Genomic DNA, 22,569 nt, shown 5'->3' on the forward strand with positions numbered 1-22,569 from the left:
GAAGCAACAGAGTCAGGGAGGGCAGGAAGGTGACCGGGTCCTCTCTCCCCTACCCCTCTGCCCAGCAACCAGGTGACCTTCTTCTTTCTCAGTTTCCCTGTTTGAACCACTTCCCTTCCAGGACCACCTTGTCCTGGGGGAGGGAGGGGGCTAAAAACACTCTCCTGCCTGTGGGTTCCTTCCAACCTCACTCCAACCCCACGGTGGTAGGAGGGAAGATATTATTACTATTATCCCATGCAGATGAGGATCAAAGTCAAAGGGGTCCAGAGGAGGGAGGTGGGGGGCCAAGAGTGCTCTAAGAATATCTCCATCTTAGACATCAATAATATGTAATGCAATCTTTTTGAAAATCAAATGAGTGCAAAAATATCCATGATGAACAAAGTATTCCCTTTCTAAATAAAGACGAGTCTGACCCAGCAGGGGTGGGATTCACCTTGCTGTCCTAACCCCAGTCCCAGGGGGAATCCCGGCTTTAGAGGGACAGCTGTCCGGCCTCAAATGCAGCCCACTCAGAGGCTGGGGCTCCGGTGGGTGGTCACTGGAGGCTGTGAGGACAGGACGTGACGTTGCGGGGTCCCTCAGATGGCACAGAGCCCCGGGACCTGTCCTGTGTCTCAAGGGGGCTAACCATGCTGGAAAATCCACACCGAGCCACAACCAGGTGAATGACATACACGGATGCCAGTGGCAAAATCTAGAGGCGACCCCGGCTCCTCAACGAATAGAAAGCAAAGGGGAAAATGAAAGGAGAGAGGAAAAACTATACGTTAAAGAGACATTCCAACCTAACGCACATTGGCTTGGAACAGGATTCAAACAAACCAACCGTAAAAAAGAAAAAATATATGTATATATATATATATCAGTTCAGTTCAGTCGCTCAGTTGTATCTGACTCTTTGCGACTCCATGGACTGCAGCACGCCAGGCTTCCCTGTCCATCACCAACTCCCAGAGCCTGCTCAAACTCATGTCCTTCGATTCGGTGATGCCATCCAACCATCGCATCCTCTGTTGTCCCCTTCTCCTCCTGCCTTCAATCTTTTCCAGCATCAGGGTCTTTTCAAATAAGTCATCTGTTCGCATCAGGTGGCCAAAATCTTGGAGTTTCAGCTTCATCATCAGTCCTTCCAGTGAATATTCAGGACTGATTTCCTTGAGGATTGACTGGTTTGATCTCCTTGCAGTCCAAGGGATTCTCAAGAGTCTTCTCCCGCACCACAGCTCAAAAGCATCAATTCTTCCACGCTCAGCTTTCTTTATGGTCCAACTTTCACATCCATACATGACTACTGGAAAAACCATAGCTTTGACTACACGGACCTTTGTCAGCAAAGTAATGCCTCTGCTTTTTAATATACTGTCTAGGTTAGTCATAGTTTTTCTTCCAAGAAGCAAGCGTCTTTTAATTTCATGGCTGCAGTCACCATCTGCAGTGATTTTGGAGCCCAAGAAAAGAAAGTATCTCACTGTTTCCATTGTTGCCCCATCTATTTGCCATGAAGTGATGGGACCAGATGCCATGATCTTAGCTTTTTGAATGTTGAGTTTTAAGCCATTTTTTTCACTCTCCTCTTTCACTTTCATCAAGAGGCTCTTTAGTTTTTCTTCACTTTCTGCCATGAGGGTGGTGTCATCTGTGTATCTGAGATTGTTGATACTTCTCCCAGAATCTTGATTCCAGCTTGTGCTTCTTCCAGTCCAGCATTTCTCATGATGTACTCTGCATATAAGTTAAATAAGCAGGGTGACAATATACAGCCTTGATGTACTCCTTTCCCAATTTGGAACCAGTCTGTTGTTTCATGTCCAGTTCTGTTACTTCTTGACCTGCATACAGATTTCTCAGGAGGCAGGAAAGGTGGTCTGGTATTCCCATCTTTTTAAGAATTTTCCACAGTTTGTTGTGATCCACACAGTCAAAGGCTTTGGCGTAGTCAACAAAGCAGGAATCAATTTTTAAATTAATTGTATTGGAGTATAGCTGCTTTACAATGTTGTGTTTATATATATATATACAGTATTTTTTAAATGTGTGTAAATATAAGTTTATGTATAAAACTTTACGTGTATTACACATTTGTGTATTATCACATATTTGCATATATTTACATATGTTCACATATTGTGTGTGTGTATAGTCAGTTCTCATTATACTTCTAAAACACTGAATTAGCCAATATTGGACCCATAGCCCCTAAAGAAAATACAAGGCGAGGTTCCTGCAAGCCTCTGGTCACAACATCTTCAGTAAATGCATAGCCTTGTTTTCCACATGTTTCTATTTCAATACACTTTTTAAAAAATTTTGTTGATTTGCATTTAAATTTTTTTTAATTTTTAATTGAAAAATAATTGCTTTAAAGTATTGCATTGGTTTATACCAAACATCAACATGAATCAGCCATAGGTGTTGTTTTTTTTTTTAAGATATTTTTGGTTGCACTAGGTCTTCGTTGCTGCAAGAGGGCTTTCTCTGGTTACGGAGAGCAGGGGCCTCTCTTCATCGTGGTGTGCAGGCTTCTCGTTCCAGTGGCTTCTTGCATCAGGGCGCACAGGCTCTAGGCACGTGGGCTTCAATAGTTGCAGCACGCAGGCTCAGGAGTTGTGGTGCATGGGCTTAGCTGCTCCAAGGCATGTGAAATCTTCCAAGACCAGGGATCGAACCCATGTCCAACAACATTGCAGGCAGATTCTTATCCACTGCACCGCCAGGGAAGTCCTAAATACACTTTGTTTAATGTATAGTGTTGATTCCTTCACATTCACCTCACGGCCAACAGAACTCACACCTGAATAAAGTGACACGTGTTTTTCCCCAACATGCATCCCAGCCTCTATTCTCCTAGGCACACCAGACAGTACGTGAGCATTACCCTTGGGGGCCTTCTTAAACGGCAGGATCATCAATGAGAAGCATAGAAGTGGGGAAACTGTGGCACTAAAAGGGTATGAAAAGGATGCTTGTTTACAGTCTGGAACAGGAAGGCAGAGCGTGGCCTTGTCCCGCCTCGGATGGGGTCCTGCACTAAGTGATTCCGATGTGTCGCCCCTCTGTGTGTGTCCTTGAATTGATTTGGGTGTTATAGGTAAATTTTAGCAAGTTGGAGAATTCACAGACTCTCTGACTAACAAGGATTGACTGTCTATATCTGCATGTAATAATTGTGGAGCTGGAGAAGACTCTTCAGAGTCCCGTGGACACCATGCAGACCAAATCAGCCAATCCTAAAGGAAATCAACCCTGAGTATTCATTGGAAAGACTGATGCAGAAGCTAAAGCTCCAATACTTTGGCCACCTGATGCAAAGAGATTGGAAAAGACCCTGATGCTTGGAAGGACTGAGGGCAGGAGGAGAAGGGGGGGACAGAGGATGAGATGGTTGGATGACATCATTGGCTCAATGGACATGAATCTGAGCAAATTCCAGGAGACAGTGAAGGACAGGGAAGCTTGGCATGCTGCAGTCCATGGTTTGCAAATAGTCGGACACAACTTAGTGACTGAACAAAAACAGCAAATATAGTAAATTATATAAGATATATAATATATTGATACATAAATATACAAATAGTCATATAAATAAATATATAAGGAAAATATTTATAAATTTTTATACTTATAAATATTTGTTTAGGAAATTATATACTGCTACTATATGTATAGGAAAACCAGGGATGTTGGATATTTGCTAGTTAAAAACAATAAAGATAAATGAGCCTTGATCTATCCCAGCTTGCCCCTCCTCTTGGTCTCACCTCCTAGAATTTGACTTGATGGGACTGAGTGTTGTAGTCACGGCTATGAACTCCACTCGCACAAGACCCTCAATAAAGCCCTTATGGAAGAGGAAAGCGGTGACTTCCTTGGTGGTCCAATGGGTGAGACTCCGAGCCCCAAAGCAGGTGGCCCAGGTTTGAGCTCTGGCCAGCGAACTAGATCCCACAGGCTGCAACTGAAAAAAAGACAAGATCCTGCACGCTGCGTCTAAGATCCTGGTGCAGCCTAATTAATTGTATGTGTTAGTTGCTTAGTCGTGTCTGACTCTTTGTGACCCTATGGACTGTAGCTCTGTCCATGGGATTCTCTAGGCAAGAATACTGGAGAGGGTAGCCACTCCCTTTGCCAGGGGATCTTCCCTACCTGGGGATCGAACCCGGGTCTCCTGCACTGCAGGCAGATTCTTTACCGTTTGAACCAAAACAGAGGAAAGGGAAGATCAGGATGGTGGCTGCCCTGCCTGGGCTCACACAATGACAGCGGCAGAGCTAGGGTTCAAACCAAGTCCCCTGAAACCAGGTCAACCGCTGGCCTCTATGCAGTTTGATCCTTCTTGCCTCATTCTGGGGCCTTTGCAGAGTCCTTGCTAACCCCACATCCTCCTCAGAGGTGCTCTCAGAGCCTGTTTCCCCCTCTGTAAAATGGAACTTATGCTGTGGATAAACTGAGGACTGTTTGGTGGCCAGCACGTGGAGCTATACTGTGACCCGGATGCCCTAGGGTCTCCAGACATCAGGGGGCATCTCCGTCCTCAACACGCATTGGATGTATTCCAGGCCCCCACCTGTGTATTTCAGAAACCACCCCAGGAGTCATCACGGTCATTCATTCATTCACATATTCAACAAATAATATTTATTTAACACCTGCATGAGCCAGGGCTGGCTCTGGGTGAAACAGACAGAAAAAAACACCGACCCTCAACGGGTGGATCAGTTAGAACTCTCAGACACTGCAGCGAGAATGTAAAAAGGGTACAACCAGTTTGGAAAACAGCCTGGCAGCTTTAAAAGGTTAAACATCTTGGGGCGATGGAAATGGTCTAGAATTAGATAGAGACGATGTTGCACAACATTGTGGATGTACTGAATGCTCTGCTGAACTGTTCACTTGAAAATGGTTAATTTCATGGCATGCAAATTTTACCTCTATTAAAAAAGTGAGACACATACTTAGAATTTGACCCGGTCATTCCACGCCTAAGTATTTACTTAAGAGAAATGAAAACACGTGTTCAGAGGAATGTTCATAGCAGCTTTATTCAGAATTGTCAAGAATGGCAACAACCCAGATGACCATCAGTTAAGGGAGAAACTGTGTCGGTGGCCACCACAGAACCCTCCTCCACCCACAGGAAGGAATGGACTGCAGATGCACGTGATGGCCTGGAGGGAGCTCAAGACTGTGATGCTGAGTGGAAAAAACCAGACAGGAAAACTCCCGATGATTTCGTTTATGTGAAATTCTAGCAGGTGCAAACCAATCCATAGTCAGAGAGAGCAGACTGTGGATGCCTGGGATGAGGGAAGGGGTGAAGATGGGAGGGACAGGTGAGGAAGGGGAGAGGAGAAAGGAATTACCAAGAGACTCGGGAAATTTACAGGCATAAACACGCTTGCCAGTTCCACTGTGTGCGTGCAGTTTTACCAAAACCCATCCAGGTGCATGCTTTGAAAGGGTTAGTTGTGTCCAACTCTATGTGACTCCATGGACTGTACCTGCGTGGCTCCTCTGTGCATGGAATTCTCTAGGCAGGAATACTGGAGTGGGTTGCCATTCCCTTCTCCAGGGGCTCTTCCTGACCCAGGGATCAAACCTGGGTCTCCTGCACTGAGGGTGTTTTTTTGTTTTTGTTTTTACTGTCTGAGCTACCAGGGAATTCTTCATGCAGCCACTGTATCACAGTAAAGCTGCAAGAAGCTGACACAGGTTGGGACCTGGGACCCCTTGCCTCAGTGTTGCCAAGCTTGCACCTGGACACACCTCTCCTCAAGCAACAAAATACCAAGAAACTGAATGGGACTAAAAATAACTGGGTGCATCCAGCAGTTAGGGCCAATTCTAAAAGACACAAAAGAGACCAAAAAACCTAATTGCCACTTTTAAAGAGCCTGGATCAAAAGCAAGGGGTTGGGGCAAAAGCAGCTTACTGTGCACGCATCCTGCACACAAAACCACCTAAGGGGTGGGCAAACCACCTAAGCCATCCCTCCAGCCTGACCCTCGGACATTCTCTACCCTCATCCCATGAACGGAATGAGCTTGACTCCCCCGCCCCAGGGAGCAAGCAAGCAAGCAAGGAAAGCTGGTACATGCAGCCGCTCTCTCCTGCTGCAGTAGGGGCCCCAGTAAGGCCTTGCCTGAATATTTTGTCTGGCCTCTAGTCAATTTCTACTGGCTGGGGAATGCCAAGGACCCTGGTCAGTAACACCTGTCCTGGAAAGTGAAGACCTGGCAGGGGAGACAGATGATTCAGCAAAGCAGCAAACAGATGAGAGGGGACTGTTTAATTCAGAGTGGCAAGGGTGATTGCTCCCAGGTGACTCTGGAGCACAGAACAGGAGGAAGTTAGAGGAGGAGCCACATGGCTTCCTGGGGGAAGGGTATTCTAGGCAGATGGAATAGCCAGTGCAAAGGCCGGAGGCTGAAAAGTCCTGGACAATGGGGTCAGGGTGGCTGGAACAGGGTGATGGAGGAGACGAGGGGGAAGAGGCCAGAGGGATGGGTTGGAGCAGGGATGAAGGCTGGGTGGTGCCAGGTAGTAGAGAGAACAAAATCAGGATGCATTTTGGAGGCAGAACCAACAAGACTTTCCAGTGACCCAGAGGAAAGGGGGAGAAAAAAGAAAGGGTTGGGTACTTATCCCTCTTGTTCCCAAGCCTGCTCCTCCCTCCAATCCGCTTGGCCGCGAGGTGGCCTTACACTCATGTCTGGTGAGCCAAGGCCACCTGACGCAATATCACCGATTCTCAAGGGTGACAAAGGGCTCCGTGTTCTCTCCAGCCTGAAGCATAAGCCTCCCCCAGAGACACAGCCCCATCTGGGCCAAAATTCATGTTGACTTCATGAAAAGGAAGTTTTTACTTTGGATAGTTTTAGCTCATCCAGACTATTATTTCAGAAAAGTTGCAATGATGTACAAAGAGTTCTGTCTCCCCTACCTCCACTCCTTAGCCTCCCCAAAGCCATCTTCTCCCATGTCTGCAGTCCATTTGTCAAAAGGGAGCAATTAAATAGCTGCAGACGGTGACTGCAGCCATGAAATTAAAGGATGCTTGCTCCTTGGAAGAAAACTATGACAAACCTGGACAGCATATTAAAAAGCAGAGACACCACTCTGCTGACAAAGGTCTGTCTAGTCAAAGCTATGGTTTTTCCAGTAGTCGTGTATGGATGTAAGAGTTGGACCATAAAGAAAGCTGAGCGCAGAAGAATTGATGCTTTTGAGCTGTGGTGCTGGAGAAGACTCTTGAGAATCCCTTGGACTGCAAGGAGATCAAACCAGTCAATCCTCAAGGAAATCAACCCTGAATACACATTGGAGGGACTGATGCTGAAGCTGAAGCTCTGATACTTGGGCTGATTTGAAAAGCCGACTCATCGGAAAAGACTCTGATGCTGGGCAAGATTGAACGCTGGAAGAGAAGGGGACAACAGAGGATGAGATGGTTGGAAGGCATCACCGACTCAATGGACATGAGTTTGGGTAACATTGTTGACTAAACAACAACCTTGGAACAATTCTGGTTTGCCGAACTCCAGACCTTTTTTGGATTTTCTCCAGGTGTCCCTTTGCTGTTCCCCGGGCTCATCGGGGATGATCCCTCCTCCCCACAATAGCATTTAGGTAGCACATTTTGTAAAATAGCACTTTCCCCCACTTCCTCACCATAGTGAAGAAAACGAATATATTTTGCATTTATGAAAGAGTTGTACAGCTAGGACAGAGTTCTGATCACCCAACCACGCTGTGTTGTATCAGAAGAAACCAACGCTGCCCCTGTCTCTGAACCATCAAGGGGAGCCTTCCCCTGTTTTTCAGGGCCTTCACAGCTTGGGCTCAGGCAAATTAGGGCTTCTAGTTCCACCCCAGCCACATCCTGCTGGGTGACCTGGAGCGAGTCACTTCACCTCTCTGAGCCTCAGTTCCCTCTTCTGTAAAATGGGCGGATACAATGCTGGCCAGGCACGTGGCAGGCACGGGACAAACACCAGCACGTTTGGGGGTTTTGTTTTCTTGTTTTTTATTTTTTTAGAATTTTATTTATTTACTTTTGGCTGTGCAGGGTCTTCGTCGCTGCCCAGGCTTTCCTCTCGTTGCAGAGAGCAGGGGCTCCTCTCTGGTCTGGGCACGCAGGCTTCGCGTTGTGGCAGCTTCTCTTGCTGCAGAGCACAAGCTCTAGAGCACGGGCTCAGTAGTTGTGGCGCAGGGTTTAGTAACTCCTCAGCATGTGGGATCTTTCTGGACCAGGGATCAAACCTGCGTCTCCTGCATCGGCAGGCAGATTCCTTACCACTGAGCCACCAGGGAAGCCCCAAGTTTTAGTTTTATGTTTGCTCAAGGTGCTTGGCATCTTTCTGTGCAATAAAGTGCAGGCACGGTGCTCAGTCAGCCAAAACAGAACATTCAAGGTTTGATTTCCCAAGCAGGACCTGCGAAATGTGGGGCGCCCCTTCCCAACCCCATCTGGCTTCCCTACATGACATGTTAACCTTCCCAGTGACACTGGGAGGGGGGCCCCCACACCCCCAGTTTGCAGTGGAGGAAACAGGCACCCAGAGAATGAGCTGTTCACCCTGCATCACCCAGCGAGCCCCACCCTGGGTACAAATGAATTATCTATTCTCTTACAGACACATCTCAGAGTGTGTGTGGTTTTTTTTCAAATTGTGGTAAAAATTGTGGTAAAATTCACATAACATATAATTCACCACCTTAACTATTTTTAAATGCACAGCTCAGTGGCCCTGAGTACCTTCACACCATCATCACCATCCATCTCCAAGTGCCCTTCACCTTGCAAAAACGAAACCCTATCCTGGTTAAATGCTAACTCCCCACTCCCCCTCCCCCAGCCCCTAGCAACTAGCATTCTGCTTTCTGTCTCTATGAACCTGCTCTAGGAATTTCCCATAAGCAGAATCATGCCCGCTTATCTTTTTGTTACTGGCTTATTTTACTCAGCATAATGTCTTCAAGGTTTATCCATGTACTGTGCGACAGCTTCCTTCCTTTTAAAGGCTGAATAATATTCCGCTGTACGGATGGACTGCGTTGTGCTTCATCATCCATCCTTTGCTAGACACTTGGGTGGCTTCCACCTTTCCGCTATTGTGGAAAATGCTGCTATGAACACGAGTGGACAAGGATCTCTTAGAGACCCCAATTTCAGTTCTTTGTGGGATCTACCCAGAAGTGAGACTGCTGGATCATAAGGTCGTTCTATTTTTAATTTTTCGAGGAACTCCTGTGCTCTTTCCACAGCAGCTGCACTTTTTCACTTTCCCCCCCAACAGCGCACAAGTGTTCCAATTTCTCGACATCCTCGATAACATTTGTTATTTTCTGTGTTTTTGATAGGAGCCGCCCTCATGGGTGTGAGGTGGTATCGCTTTGTGGTTTTGATTTGCATTTCCCTGATGATTAATGATGTTGAGCATCTTTTTATGTGCTTGCTCATTTGTATAACTTCTTTAAACTAGAACTGGAGTGGGGTGTGGGGGGGCGGCTTTAATTCCTAGGGGCCAACCTGAAGCAAAGAGGATGGAATTGGCTCGTTTCCTCCAGGCCAGGGCAGGCATCTGAAGCCGTCTGAACACCTACTGTGTGCTGGGTGTGTCTGAGGCGGAAACCCAGCCTCTCTCCAGGTCTGCCCACTGTTCATCATCACTCGGTCACACAGCTTCACATCTCCAGAGCTTTCCCTATGCCATTCCCTCTGCTGGGAATAGTGCATTTACCCCAAGCCACTGAGTTCTCACAGCTGTTATGAAACAGGTCCTATTCTTTTATTTTCTTTTTAATATTTATTCATCCGGCTGTGCTGAGTCTTAGTTGTGGCACTTGGGATCCGCAGCATGCAAACTCATAGCGTATGGGATCCAGTTCCCCAACCAGGGATCGAACCCAGACCCTCCACCCTGACCCTCACCACATTGGGAGCACGATGTCCCAGCCACTGGACTACCAGGGAAGTCTCAAAACAGGTCCTATTCTTAACCCCATTTCACAGTTGAGGAAACTGAGACTCAGAGAGGCCAAGTGGCTTGCCCAAGGCCATAACAGCTCGTAAGTGACAGAGTTTGGGATTTGAATGCAATCAGCCCAGCTTTAGAGTTAACACTGACTATTTCTCTTTGAAGGGATGGGTTCTGAAATTTTCTCAGCCCTGCAGAGCTCTTCCCCAAATCCCCTGCTCTTTGTCTTTGCCTCACTCCACGGCTGTGGTCTGGCCAGGGAACCCACCTCCCTCTTCCGGACCCTATACCCCTGTTGAGGGGCAGAGATTCACTGTGTCCCAGCCCCGCCCCCTCCCCCCGCTGAGTCATATCAACCCAACGGAACCCCGAAGTTTTTTTCACAGGTGTTGCTGATATGCCGTTATCTCCCCCACCTGCTTCCAGACACTTCCTTTCCTTGAACCCAAGGGTAGAGCTGAGTTGCTTTTTTTTTTTTGCAATGAAATTCACATAATGTGAAATTTACCATTTTGAAGTAAATTTAGTGGGCTTCGTAGGTTCACAAGTTTATGCAGCCATCATCTCTAGTTTACCACCTAGTTCCAGAACATTTTCATCACCCCCAAAAGAGAGCCTGTCCCCATAAGCAGTCACTGCCCATCTGCCCCTCCCCCAGCTCCTGGCAACCACTAGTCTACTTCCTGTCCCTACAGATTTGCTGATTCTGGGCAATTCCTGTAGATGGGATCGTACACTCTGTGGCCTTCTGTGTCTGGCTTCTTTCAATCAGCATGATGTCTTCAAAGTTTATCCACATGGTAGCATGCATCAGTGTTTTTTCTTTTGATGGCTGAGTAATATTCTATTGTACACCTCACCTTGTGCTTGCTCAGTCATGTCCAACTCTTTGCGACCCTGTGGACTGTAGCCCACCAGGCTCCTCAGCCCACGGGCTTTCCCAGGCAAGAATACTGGAGTGGGTTGTCATGCCCTCCTCCCAAGCCAGGGATTGAACCTGCATCTCTTGGGTCTCCTGCATTGGTACACGAATTCTCTACCACTGTGCCACCTAGAATCGATTGCATGCATGGACTGCATTTTGTTTATCCATTCATCCTCTGGTGGACATTTGGGTTGTTTCCACCTTTCAGAGACTCTGACTAGCGCTGCTGTGAACATGCATGCACAAGTTTTATTTGAACGGGTACAGGAAGCACATGCATGAATGCTCAGTTGCTCAGTCGTGTCTGACTCTTTGCGACCTCGTGAACTGTGGCTCACCAGGCTCCTCTGTCCATGGAGTTTTTCAGGCAAGAATACTGGAGTCAGTTGCCGTTTCTTACTCCAGGGGATCTTCCTGACCCAGGGACTAAACCCCATCTCTTATGTCTTCTGCATTGGACTCTCTATCACTGTGCCACCTAGGGAGCCCTTTTTCATTTGAACCCCTGTTTTCAATTCTTTGTGGTAGGACTGGAATTAATGGGTCATTGGGTAATTCTAGGCTTCCCTGATAGCTCAGTTGGTAAAGAATCTGCCTGCAATGCAGGAGACCCTGGTTCGATTCCTGGGTCGGGAAGATCCCCTGGAGAAGGGATAGGCTACCCACTCCAGTATTCTTGGGCTTCCCTTGTGGCTCAGCTAGTAATTCTACCTTTAACTTTTGGAGGACCCACCAAACTTCAGCGACTTCACCATTTTACACTCCCACCAGCCAGGGCTCAACACGGTCTAACGCTGTGACGTTCACCTAGGTAGGGCCCAACTTCAAATCTTGGCTCAACCACTGTGACCACATGACTGTTTTCATTCCCATCATGCATCCTGCTTTCTCTGGTAGAAACACCCAGGCCTCCTTCCAGGAATCGTTCATCTCATCCTAGCCAGTCAGCCCATCAGTCCCAGAGACCCACCCTCCTCAGGCTTGGGGTGATGGGGAGGTGGAAATTTGGGGAACCAGGGACAGCTCCTGCAGGTAGGAAAATCTCCACAGACAAGGCAAACCTGAGATTCCCCTTGGGGGGAGTTGAGAGAACAGGGCGGCCTTGGCAGCTGCCAGCGGCTTCTGAGCCATCGAGATTTTAAATCTGTTTTTGCACAGAAATAGTCGGATAGACCTTAAAACAGGAATAAAAAAGAACCTGTGTTTAGAGCCTCAAGCCGAGCGTCTAGGCAGCTGGCAGCATTTAGCCTGGCACAGACCATCGAAGGCAAGTGTGTGGTTACGGTCGTGTTCAAAAATACGGCTTCGACGCAGCAAGCTTGGGGCTGGGCTGCACGCCCTGTAATTCTCTTTCCAAATAAAAGGCAGAACTATTCCTGGCTCAGCTTGGGGACTTCTGCGGCTGCTGGGCTCCAAGGAGACTGGCCTGGAATGTCAGGCATGGCCCGGGCCTTCTATGCCTGGGAGTTTACATTTCAAGTCTGTCATTGTAAGACCTTTTTAATTAAAATGTTAGTCCCATGGGGGCCATCCAAGGATGTCCGAACCCCGAATCTTTTCAATAGGAGACCCTTAGGCTTGTGGTTAAGCGTTGGGAGTGTGTGATGTTTGGCAGCTTGAGTCAATTTTGAGCTATTTGTGGAGGGGATAAAAAAAAAATGAAACCAAACATCGTTTGATGTTTGCCAAATATAGCATTTTGCATTTCTATAAGCAAAGCCCTGATTTTAAAAAATAACATATTTGGTCAGCCCTAAAAAGGAACGACTGAAGGCAAAAGGAGAAGGGGCAGCAAAGGATTAGACGGTTAGAGAGCAACATCAACTTAATGGACATGAGTTTGAGCAAACTCCTGGAGATAGTGAAGGACTGGAAGCCTGGTGCGCTGCCGTCCATCGAGCTGCAAAGAGCTGGACGCAAGTTAGCGACTGAACAACAACAACAAGGAACAAAGCACTGACATAGGCTGCAACGCGTAGGAACCTCGAAAACTGGCGAGCAATAGAAGCCAGACCCGAAAGGTCACATTGTATGTGATTCCATTTATATGAAACATCCAGAACAGGCAAATCCATCGCGATAGGGAAGAGACTGGCAGGTGCCAGGTGTGGGGGGAGAGGAACGAGGAGTGACAGCGTGTGGGGACGGGGTTTCTCTGCCCTGAGGCGTGACAAGCACATCAGTGTGTGGCCAACAGGCCTGTCAATGCCCACTTCTGCAAAATGGAGCAAACACTGCTCTCATGAGGGACAACTCAAGAGACCAGACAGAGAAAGGGACTGAGGTCATCAAGGTGGGGGAGAGGCTGGAAAGGGGCAGTGTGGACCTCCGCCCAAGACTGCACCGGACGCCCACCCTGGCACCACCATCCCCACTGGCCCTCAGAGAAGGGCCCCTGCCCTGGTCCTGCTGTTGCAACCACGATGCTTCCATAGTCCATGGACAGAGCAGCCTGGCGGGCTACAGTCCATGGGGTCACAATGAGTCAGACACGACCAAGCGACGAAGCGTGCACATAAGGACACCAGTCGGATTGGGTTAGAGCCCACTGTGCAGCATCATTTTAACATAATCATCTTTTTAAAGACCATACCTCCAAATACTGTCATATTCTGAGGTACATCGGAGAAGGCAATGGCACCCCACTCCAGGTGGGGTTAGGATTGCAACACATGCATGGGGTGGGATATAAATATTAAGTTCAGAGCAATATAATATCATTTTTAACTATTTGAGAATACACAGCTGACACCATGTTCCAAGGCCCCTAAATTCTTCTCTTTGTATATCCTGAGATACAGGCGATTCCTGAGAACCAGGAGATTCCCACACAACTCCAGGACAAATGTTGCACTCCCCAAATTTTTCATTGAGAAATGCCATGATCTTACTCACATTTTGTAGGGTTTCCCTGGTGGCTCAGCAGTGAAGAATCTGCCTGCCAATGCAGGAGACCCAGGTCCCATCCTTGGGTCAGGAAGATCCCCTGGAGAAGGGAATGGCAACCCACTCCAGTATTCATGCCTGGAAAATCCCATGGACAGAGGAGCCTGGTGGGCTACAGTCCATGGGGGTGGCAAAGAGTTGGACACGACTTAGCAACTAAACAATAAACTGACATTTTGCAGTCAAATGAACCCCACCGCTGCTGGTCTGATGCTTGTGTCCTCCCAAAATGCATACTCTGGGATCCTAACACTCAGGGTGGTGGTATCAAGGAGGTGGGCCCTTTGGGGGATGATTAGGTCATGAAGGTGGAACTCCTGTAAATGGGATTGCTACTGCTAAGTCACTTCAGTCGTGTCCGACTCTGTGCGACCCCATAGACGGCAGCCCACCAGGCTCCCCCGTCCCTGGGATTCTCCAGGCAAGAACACTGGAGTGGGTTGCCATTTCCTTCTCCAATGCATGAAAGTGAAAAGGGAAAGTGAAGTCGCTCAGTCGTGTCCGACACTTAGCGACCCCATGGACTGCGGCCTTCCAGGCTCCTCCATCCGTGGGATTTTCCAGGCAAGAGTACTGGAGTGGGGTGCCATTGCCTTCTCCGGTGAATGGGATTAGGGCCCTTATAAAGAGATCCCAGAGGGCTCCCTTGCCCCTTCTGCCATGTAAAAACCCAGTGAAAAGGCAACAACTATGAGCCAGGAAGCCCTTAACAGGTGCCCAATCAGCCCTTACCTTGAACTTGGACTTCCAACCTCCAGATCTGTGAGATATAAGTTTGTGTTTATAAGCCACTGAGTCTCTGGTATTGTGTGGCATGCATGTGTGCCCAATTGTGTCTGAGTCTGTGACCTCATAGGCTATAGTCCGCCAGGCTCCCCTGTCCATGGGATTTTCCAGGCACGAATACTGGAGTGGGTTGCCATTCCCTTCTCCAGGGCATCTTCCCACCCCAGGGGTCGAACACTTGCCTTCTGCATTGCAGGCAGGTTTTTACCACTGAGCCACCTGGGAAGCCTTGATATTGTGTTATGGCTGCACAAACAGACTAAGTCAATATCCCTTAAGGCAATATTTTCTTTCCTCATTTAGGATCCAGTCCAGACTCACCTGTTGTCTTTTTTAATAATTTTTTTTAATATGCATCACTTTTAAAGTCCCTATTGGATTTGTTACAATATTGCTTCTGTTTTTTGTTCTGGTATTTTGGCTGTGAGGCACACGGGATCTCAGCTCCCCCACCAGGGATCAAAGCAGCATCCTGTACATTGGGAGACAAAGTTTTCGCCCCTGGACTACCAGGGAAGTTTCTCACTGGTTGTCTTTTGTTCTCATGTCTTTCCGTTGTTGTTGTTGTTCAGTCACTAAGTCGTGTCCAAGCGACCCCATGGACTGCAGCACACCAGGCTTCCATGTCCTTCACTCTCTCCCAGAGTTTACCCAAACTCGTATCCATTGAGTCGGTGATGCTATATAACCATCGCATCCTCTGTCACCCTCTTCTCCTCCCGCCTTCAATCTTTCCCAGCATCAGGGTCTTTTCCAATGAGTCGGCTCTTCTCATCAGGTGGCCAAAGTATTGGAGCTTCAGCTTCGACATCAGTCCTTCCAATGAATATTATATTCAGGACTGATTTCCTTTAGGATGGACTGGTTTGATCTCCTTGCTGTCCAAGGGACTCTCGAGAGTCTTCTTCAGGACCTAGTCTCCTTTATCAGGAGTATTTTTTTCAGCCTTTCTGTGTCTTTCAAGAAAGTGACATTTTTGCAGAGTGCAGTTAGTTATCTTACAGCCATTCACCAGTAAGCATGCCTGCTGGTTGCTGGTGCCCAGGCTTGGTTGTGCATCTTGGGGGCAGGATCTGGAGGAGCCATGATGGTCCTCCCCTGTCCCTCATATCCCAAGGCACCTGACCCTGGCTTATCCCTTTGCTGGGGATACCGTGTTCACTGAGTTCAGATGGTGGGATTGTAGGTCTTCAGGTCTCCCCGAGGTCACTCGAATATTCAGGCAGAGTTGGAAACAACCGGCTTAAATAGCCTTCTCTTTTCTGAAAATGCGGAGAAGCCTCAAAGCTCTAACAGCCTGAGCCTCCACGCTCTTCTCAAGGTTCCCTCACCTCGACATCTTGCCTCGCCAGTTGGTGAGGAGCCTTCAGGGCCCAGGGGTGGAGGCTTCCCTAACCTTGAGGAGTTTTGCAAAGCAGACCAGGTGAGAATGGAAGGAATGCACTCCTGGAGGCTTCCTGGAGGAGGTGACCTCTAAGCCATGCCTCCAAAGCTGCACCCAGTACCATCTCAGGGTCCCACATTCTCACCAAAATGTCTGTAGGAGCCTCCTTCTGAGCTCACTGCGAACAGCCTGGGGTGGGACTCACTGGCAGGGGCTCATTTTTACTTTCCCCATCACACATTTGTGATGGTTCCCCACTGCCGTGGGCAAACACAACAAGGCCACCCTCATCAGGGACCAGACTGCTTTGCCTTCTTTAAAGCTTGTGATCTCCAGTGGATGAGAATTGAATCTTTAAAAATCTCTGCAGCTGGGAGTCTGAACCACAGCCTAGTGTGTTCAGCAGCTGCCTTGGAGAGAGAGAAACAAGCTATTTGGGACTCTGAGGGCTGTAATTTCTGCTGCCTGGAGACTACGTAAGGGAGCAGGAGGATAGATTACTGGCTTTCCTCGCTAGGTCACAGTTTACCCATCTGCTAAAGAGGCGAGTAATCGACATATCACAGGAGGGCGCTGAGGAGTGGGAGAGGTGTCAGGTGTGAAAAGCCCAACCCTTGGTGTGTCTGCGTGATGAGGGGGAGGTCTCTATTCACTTTCTATGCTAAATCACTTCAGTCGTGTCCGACTCTGTGCGACCCCATAGACGGCAGCCCACCAGGCTCCCCCGTCCCTGGGATTCTCCAGGCAAGAACACTGGAGTGGGTTGCCATTTCCTTCTCCAATGCATGAAAGTGAAAAGTGAAAGTGAAGTCACTCAGTCGTATCCGACTCTTCGCGACCCCATGGATTGCAGCCTAACAGGCTCCTCCATCCATGGGATTTTCCAAGCAAGGGTACTGGAGTGGGGTGCCATTGCCTTCTCCGATTCACCTTCTACCACCCACCAAGCCAGGCCAGGTGGGGTCAGACAAAAGGGGAAGGTGATTTTAAGCCCAGGGGACACTGGGCAATGTCAGGGCACATTTTTGGTTATGTTGGTGGGGGAGGTTTTACTGGGGGCTGCTGGTATCTGGTGAGTGGAAACCAGAGATGCTGCAATGCACCCCACAATGCACAGGACAGAGGTCTACAGCAAAGAAGGATCCCCGTTCACGTGTCAGCAGTGCCCAGGCTGAGAGGCTACCCGGGACGAATACTGTGTTTCTCAAACAGCTAGATGAGTCTCATGTAGGTCCTTTTGTGATTTAAAATATGACTCAATGTTACACACAGGAAGCGTGTTACATTATTTCTAAGAAAGGGGAAAAACCAGAAGTAGCGGAGGCATCTATCAGCAGGGAAAGAGCTACATATACACATAATATTGAATATTAAACTGCTTACGTACAAATGAAGCAGTTCTATTGCAGGGATCCTCACTCGGGCAATTCTGCCCTGAAGGGACATGTAGCTACATGGGGACATTGTTGGTCTTCAGTGCCGGCAGGTGGAGGGTGCTGCAGGCATGTGGGGGGCAGACATCAGGGTTGCTGCTTAAAACCCTACAATCTGGGACCTCCCTAGTGGTCCAGTGGCTAACACTCCACGCTCCCAAGGCTAGAGGCCTGGGTTTTATCCCTGCTCAGGGAACTAGATTCCACATGCTGCAGCTCAAGAGTTCACATGCCAAAACTAGAGATCCAGCACGCTGCGACAAAGATCAAAGATTCCAGGTGCCACAACTAAGACCCAGCGCAGCCAAATAAACACACACTCAGAAAAGCACCCCTACCATGCACAGGATGGCCCCCCCACAGAGGACAATCCGGTCCCAGATGTCAGCGGTGCTGGCGCTCAGAATTCCTGAGCTAAGGGAGCCACGGCACGGGACGTCTGAATTGAACTCTGAACACACCATCCACAGTGATGTTTGCAGGGCCTCCCTGAAGGAGGCATACTTGACACTCGTGCTCCTGGGCATAACAGTCTTACAAGGAAGGAAGCAGGAGGCTGGTGCTGACATCCCTGGGCAAGATGGAGGGGGCTCAGCTGGATTGGGGGGCTTCCCAGGTGACCCTAGCAGTAAAGAACCCACCTGCCAATGCAGGAAACATGATGAGACGTGAGTTCTATCCCTGGGTCGGGAAGATCCCCTGGAGGCGGGCATGGCAACCCACTCTGCTCTTCTTGCCTGGAGAATCCCATGGACAGAGGAGCCTGGTGGGCTACGTCCATAGAGTCACAAAGAATCAGACATGACTGAAGTGACTTAGCATGCACACACAGCAGGACTGGAGCCTGGATGATGAGGTGCAGAGAAATTGCAGGGTCAGCAAGCTTTTCCTGCAAAGGTATACACGGTACCAAGGCTCAGCTTTGTGAACTATACAGTCTCTGCCCAAACCACCCAACTCTCCTACTGTGGCTTGAGAGTAGCCAGGGACAAGATACACATCTGGGACTCCTCTGGTGGTCCAGTGGCAAAGAACCCGCCTGTCAATGCAGGAGACATGGGTTCAACCCCTGGTCTGGGAAGATCCCACATGCCGTGGAGCAACTAAGCCCGTGAACCACAACCACTGAAGCCTGGGCTCTAGAGCCTGGGCTCCGCAACAAGGGAACTCATTGCAAAGAGAAGCCAGCACATCGCAGCACAGAGTAGCCCCCACTCACTGCAACTAGAGGAAAGCCCACGCAGCAACGAAGACCCAGTGCTGCCAACAAATAAATAAATAAATTTTTAAAAAGACTCTGTGCTTCTAATGTAGCGGTATGGGTTTGATTCTTGGTCAGGGGATTAAGATTCCACATGCCACGCACCAGAAAAAGAGAGAGAGAGAGAGGGAGATTAGTATGATTATGCTGTGGGTGAAAGAATAAAACTTTAAAAAAAAACTTCTTAAAAAAAACCAACCAGATGTACATCAATGGGCAGGGCCAGGTGCCAATAAAACGTTATTTATGGACACCATTTGAATTTCATAGAGCTTCCTTTTGTCTCCAAATAGTATGTTTCCTTTTGTATTTTTTCAACTACTAAAAAATATAAAATCATTTGTATCAGGGGGTTACAGTTACGAGATACAGGTTTCTTTCACGGTAATGAACGTGTTCCAAGATCAATTGCGGTGACAGGTCTATAAATACACAGAGGTATGGCTCTCTGAATACACAAAAATCATGGACTCGTACACCCTGGGTGGGTGAAATTATATGGGATGTGAACTATATCTTAGTCAAGCTGTTATAAAAAGAAAACACACAATAGCTAAAGGTGGAAACAACCCAAATGTCCATCGATGAATGAATGAATAAGCAAAGTATGGTCCATCTGCACAATGCAATATTATTCAGCCTCAAAAAGGAAGGAAATTCTGACACAGGCTACAACACAGATGAATTTGGAGGACGTTACGCTCAATGAAATAAGCCAGACACAGAAGGACAAATACTGATCTCACTTATATGACCTCACTTAAATGATCTCACTTATACGAGGTCCCTAGAGGAGTCAGACTCACAAGAGACAGGAAGGAGCATGGTGGGTGTCAGGGTCGGGGGAGAGGGAGGGGGAATGCAGAGTTCGTGTTTAATGGGGACAGAGTTTCAGTCTGGGACGATGAAAGAGTTCTGAGGATGGACGATGGTGGCACAGCAATGTGAATGTACTTACTGCTACTCAACTGTGCGTTTTTAAAATGAATTTTATGTTATGCACCAGGCTTTCCCTGGTGGCTCAGACAGAACGGTAAAGAATCTGCCTGCGATGCGGGAGACCCAGATTTGATCCCTGGGTTGGGAAGATCCCCTGGAGGAGGGAACAGCAATCCACTCCAGTATTCTTACCTGGAGAATCCCATGGACAGAGAGAGGAGCCTGGCGGGCTACAGTCCATGGGGTCGCAAAGAGTTGGACAGGACTGAGAGACTAACATTTTCAATTTATGCATATTTTACAATTTAAAAAAGAAAAGATAACAAATAGTCTCAGCTCCCAGGCTTTACAAACACAAGCGGCAGGCAGGATTGTCGCCCACCCCAGGCTATAGTTTATAGACACATTGTGGTGTTGGGCTTAGTTGCTCAGTCGTGTCTGGCTCTGTGACCCCATGGACTGTAGCCCATCAAGCTCCTCTGTCCATGGACTCCTGGGCCACCCCATATGGGTTGGTTGGCACAGGGATTAGCAGTGTGTGAATCCCAGCTGGTGGTGGCCAGTGGAAATCAAAGGGGAATTTGTTCCTGAGGCAAAACTGGGTGAGGAACGCATCTGCTCTGGTAGATGAGCCAGGGGTCCTGGAGGACCAAAGCAGGCTGAGTGCCAGGCTCCCCAGGGACAGGGAAGGCATGACTGAGATGACTGAATAAATGAATAAAGGAATGAGTGAGTGGGTGCGGAGATAAACTGTGGGAGGCAGAGGGGGCATCCATCACGGAGTAAAATGCTCCACATTTAGACAAGCCACGGGTCTTGGAAATGAGAAACCAGGAGATGTTTTCAGCTCTTCTAGGCAAAGGCAGCAAGATTCCTCCAGCTCAGCTGCCCCCGCACAGCCCCCTGCCATGGACCCTCCCGAGTGGGATGGAACCCAGCTGTCTCTCCGTCAAGAAGGCCCCTCGGGGAGAATGGATACAGGTTTGTATGGCTGAGTCCCTTCGCCATTCACCCGAAACCATTACAACGCTGCTATTCGGCTATGCTGTCGAGTCATGCGCAGTCGTGTCCAACTCTTTGCGACCCCATGGACTGTAGCCCGCCAGGCTCCTCTCTCTGTGGAGTTTTCCAGGTAAGAATAGTGGAGTGGTTGCCATTTCCTTCTCCAGGGGATCTTCCCGACCCAGGATTGAACCTGAGTCTCTTGCGTCTTCTGCATTGGCAGTAGGATTCTTTACCCGTAGAGCCACCTGGAAAGCCCCTGTTAATGGGCTATATCCCAATACAAATTAAGTTGTTTTTTTTTAAAGAAACCCTCTTGGGCTTCCCTGGTGGCTCAGTAGTAAAGAATCCACCTCCCAGTGCAGGAGACGCAGATTCAATCCCTGCTCCAGGAAGAGCCCACGTGCCGTGGAGCAACTAAGCCCCTGGGCCGCAGCTACTGGGCCAGAGCACTTGAGCCCGGGAGCCGCGGAGAGGGAGCCCACGTGCCGTGGAGCAACTAAGCCTCTGGGCCGCAGCTACTGGGCCAGAGCGCTCGAGCCCGGGAGCCGCGGCGAGGGAGCCCACGTGCCACGACTGCTGCAGCCCCTGCACCCTAGAGTCCGAGCTCCAACACCAGAGGAGTCACCCGCACACCAAGCTAGTCAGTAGCCCTCGCTCGCTGCAATTAGAGAAAGCCCACGCCGAGCGACGAAGACCGGGCATAGTGAAAAATAAATACAGAAATAAAACAAAAGCTTAAAAGAAAGAGAGAAATCTGCTTGCCTTCAGGTCAAGTCCAGGCTTCCAGTCTTCAGGCACCGCTGACCTGGCCCTGGGCATCTCCACCCCTCTTGGCTGGCCCAGGCTGCCTCAGTTCTCCAGGTCTTTGCACATGCGGTTTCCCTACGAGGGGATCCCCTCTGTGCCCCCGCATCTCAACTCCATGTGTCAGATCCCATTATGGAGCCTGCTGTCTCCCCCTCCCCACATCCCGTCCCGCCCTTCAGTCCAGCCCTGACTGCAGTCTGGGGTATCTGTGTCCTGCTCTTTCTCCCCGGACCCAGGGCTCCTCGGGCATGGCCTGCAGGGGGTTGTATCCCCCAGCCTCACGCAGCCCAGAGGCTGACGGTTTGCTGAGTGACTTCAGGGACCCGTAGCTATGACAAGGGCCTCCACCCGGGGCTATGCAAGGTCAGAGGGTTAAGTTCAGTGCTGGGACCTGGCTGGTGGAGCCAGCTACAAAGCGTTAGGTGTCCAGGGCAGCAGACCCAAAATAAGGTGACGAGAAATAGCTGCAGGCTTGGAAGCTGCTTCGGGTATAAATTTAGGTGCAACTTTTAAACTTGCCCTGAGTTGAGGTCCCCTGTTCCTACTGGGATGAGGTTCCCAACCACAGCTGCTGCCACCTTGTCAGATGCTGGGGCAGGGATGGGAGGTGACAAGAGAGAGGATCCGGTCCCCATAACTGCCCATCACACCACCTCCAGCTCTCAGTGTCGTTGCTGAGTCTCTGAGTCGTGTCCAACTCATTGCGACCCCATGGACCGCCAGGCGCTTCTCTGGGATTTCCCAGGCAAGAATGCTGGAATGGGTTACCATTTCCTCCTCCAGGGGATCTTCCTGACCCAGAGGCCCGACCCACATCTCCAGCCCTGCAGGCCGTTTCTTTGCCGATGAGCCACCAGGGAAGAGCCACTCACATTACAATCTTTTCTAATCTAGGTTCACTTCCCTAGATTTCCTTCTGACATACTGAATTCCTCCTGTTTCCCAAATTTGCTGAAGTCTCGCCTCCAGACCCATGCCCTCTACCTGGAACACCGCTCTGCCTGTTTGCCTGAACCTACATACCATTTCCCTGGGCCACGCTCCCCAGTCCCAGGCAGAGACCCTGTTCCCGCTCTGGGCGCCCCCAGCACTGGGTCCT

General features: G+C 49.1%; 1 long non-coding RNA gene across 1 annotated transcript in view; it reads right to left on the reverse strand.

Annotated features, from left to right (window-relative positions):
* The window catches only part of LOC112587002, a 43,502-nt gene that overhangs the window by 9,294 nt on the left and 11,639 nt on the right, over positions 1 to 22,569 (reverse strand). The window lies entirely within an intron of this gene.

Source organism: Bubalus bubalis, chromosome 9, assembly GCF_019923935.1.
Source record: "Bubalus bubalis isolate 160015118507 breed Murrah chromosome 9, NDDB_SH_1, whole genome shotgun sequence".
NCBI classification, from domain to species: domain Eukaryota; kingdom Metazoa; phylum Chordata; class Mammalia; order Artiodactyla; family Bovidae; genus Bubalus; species Bubalus bubalis.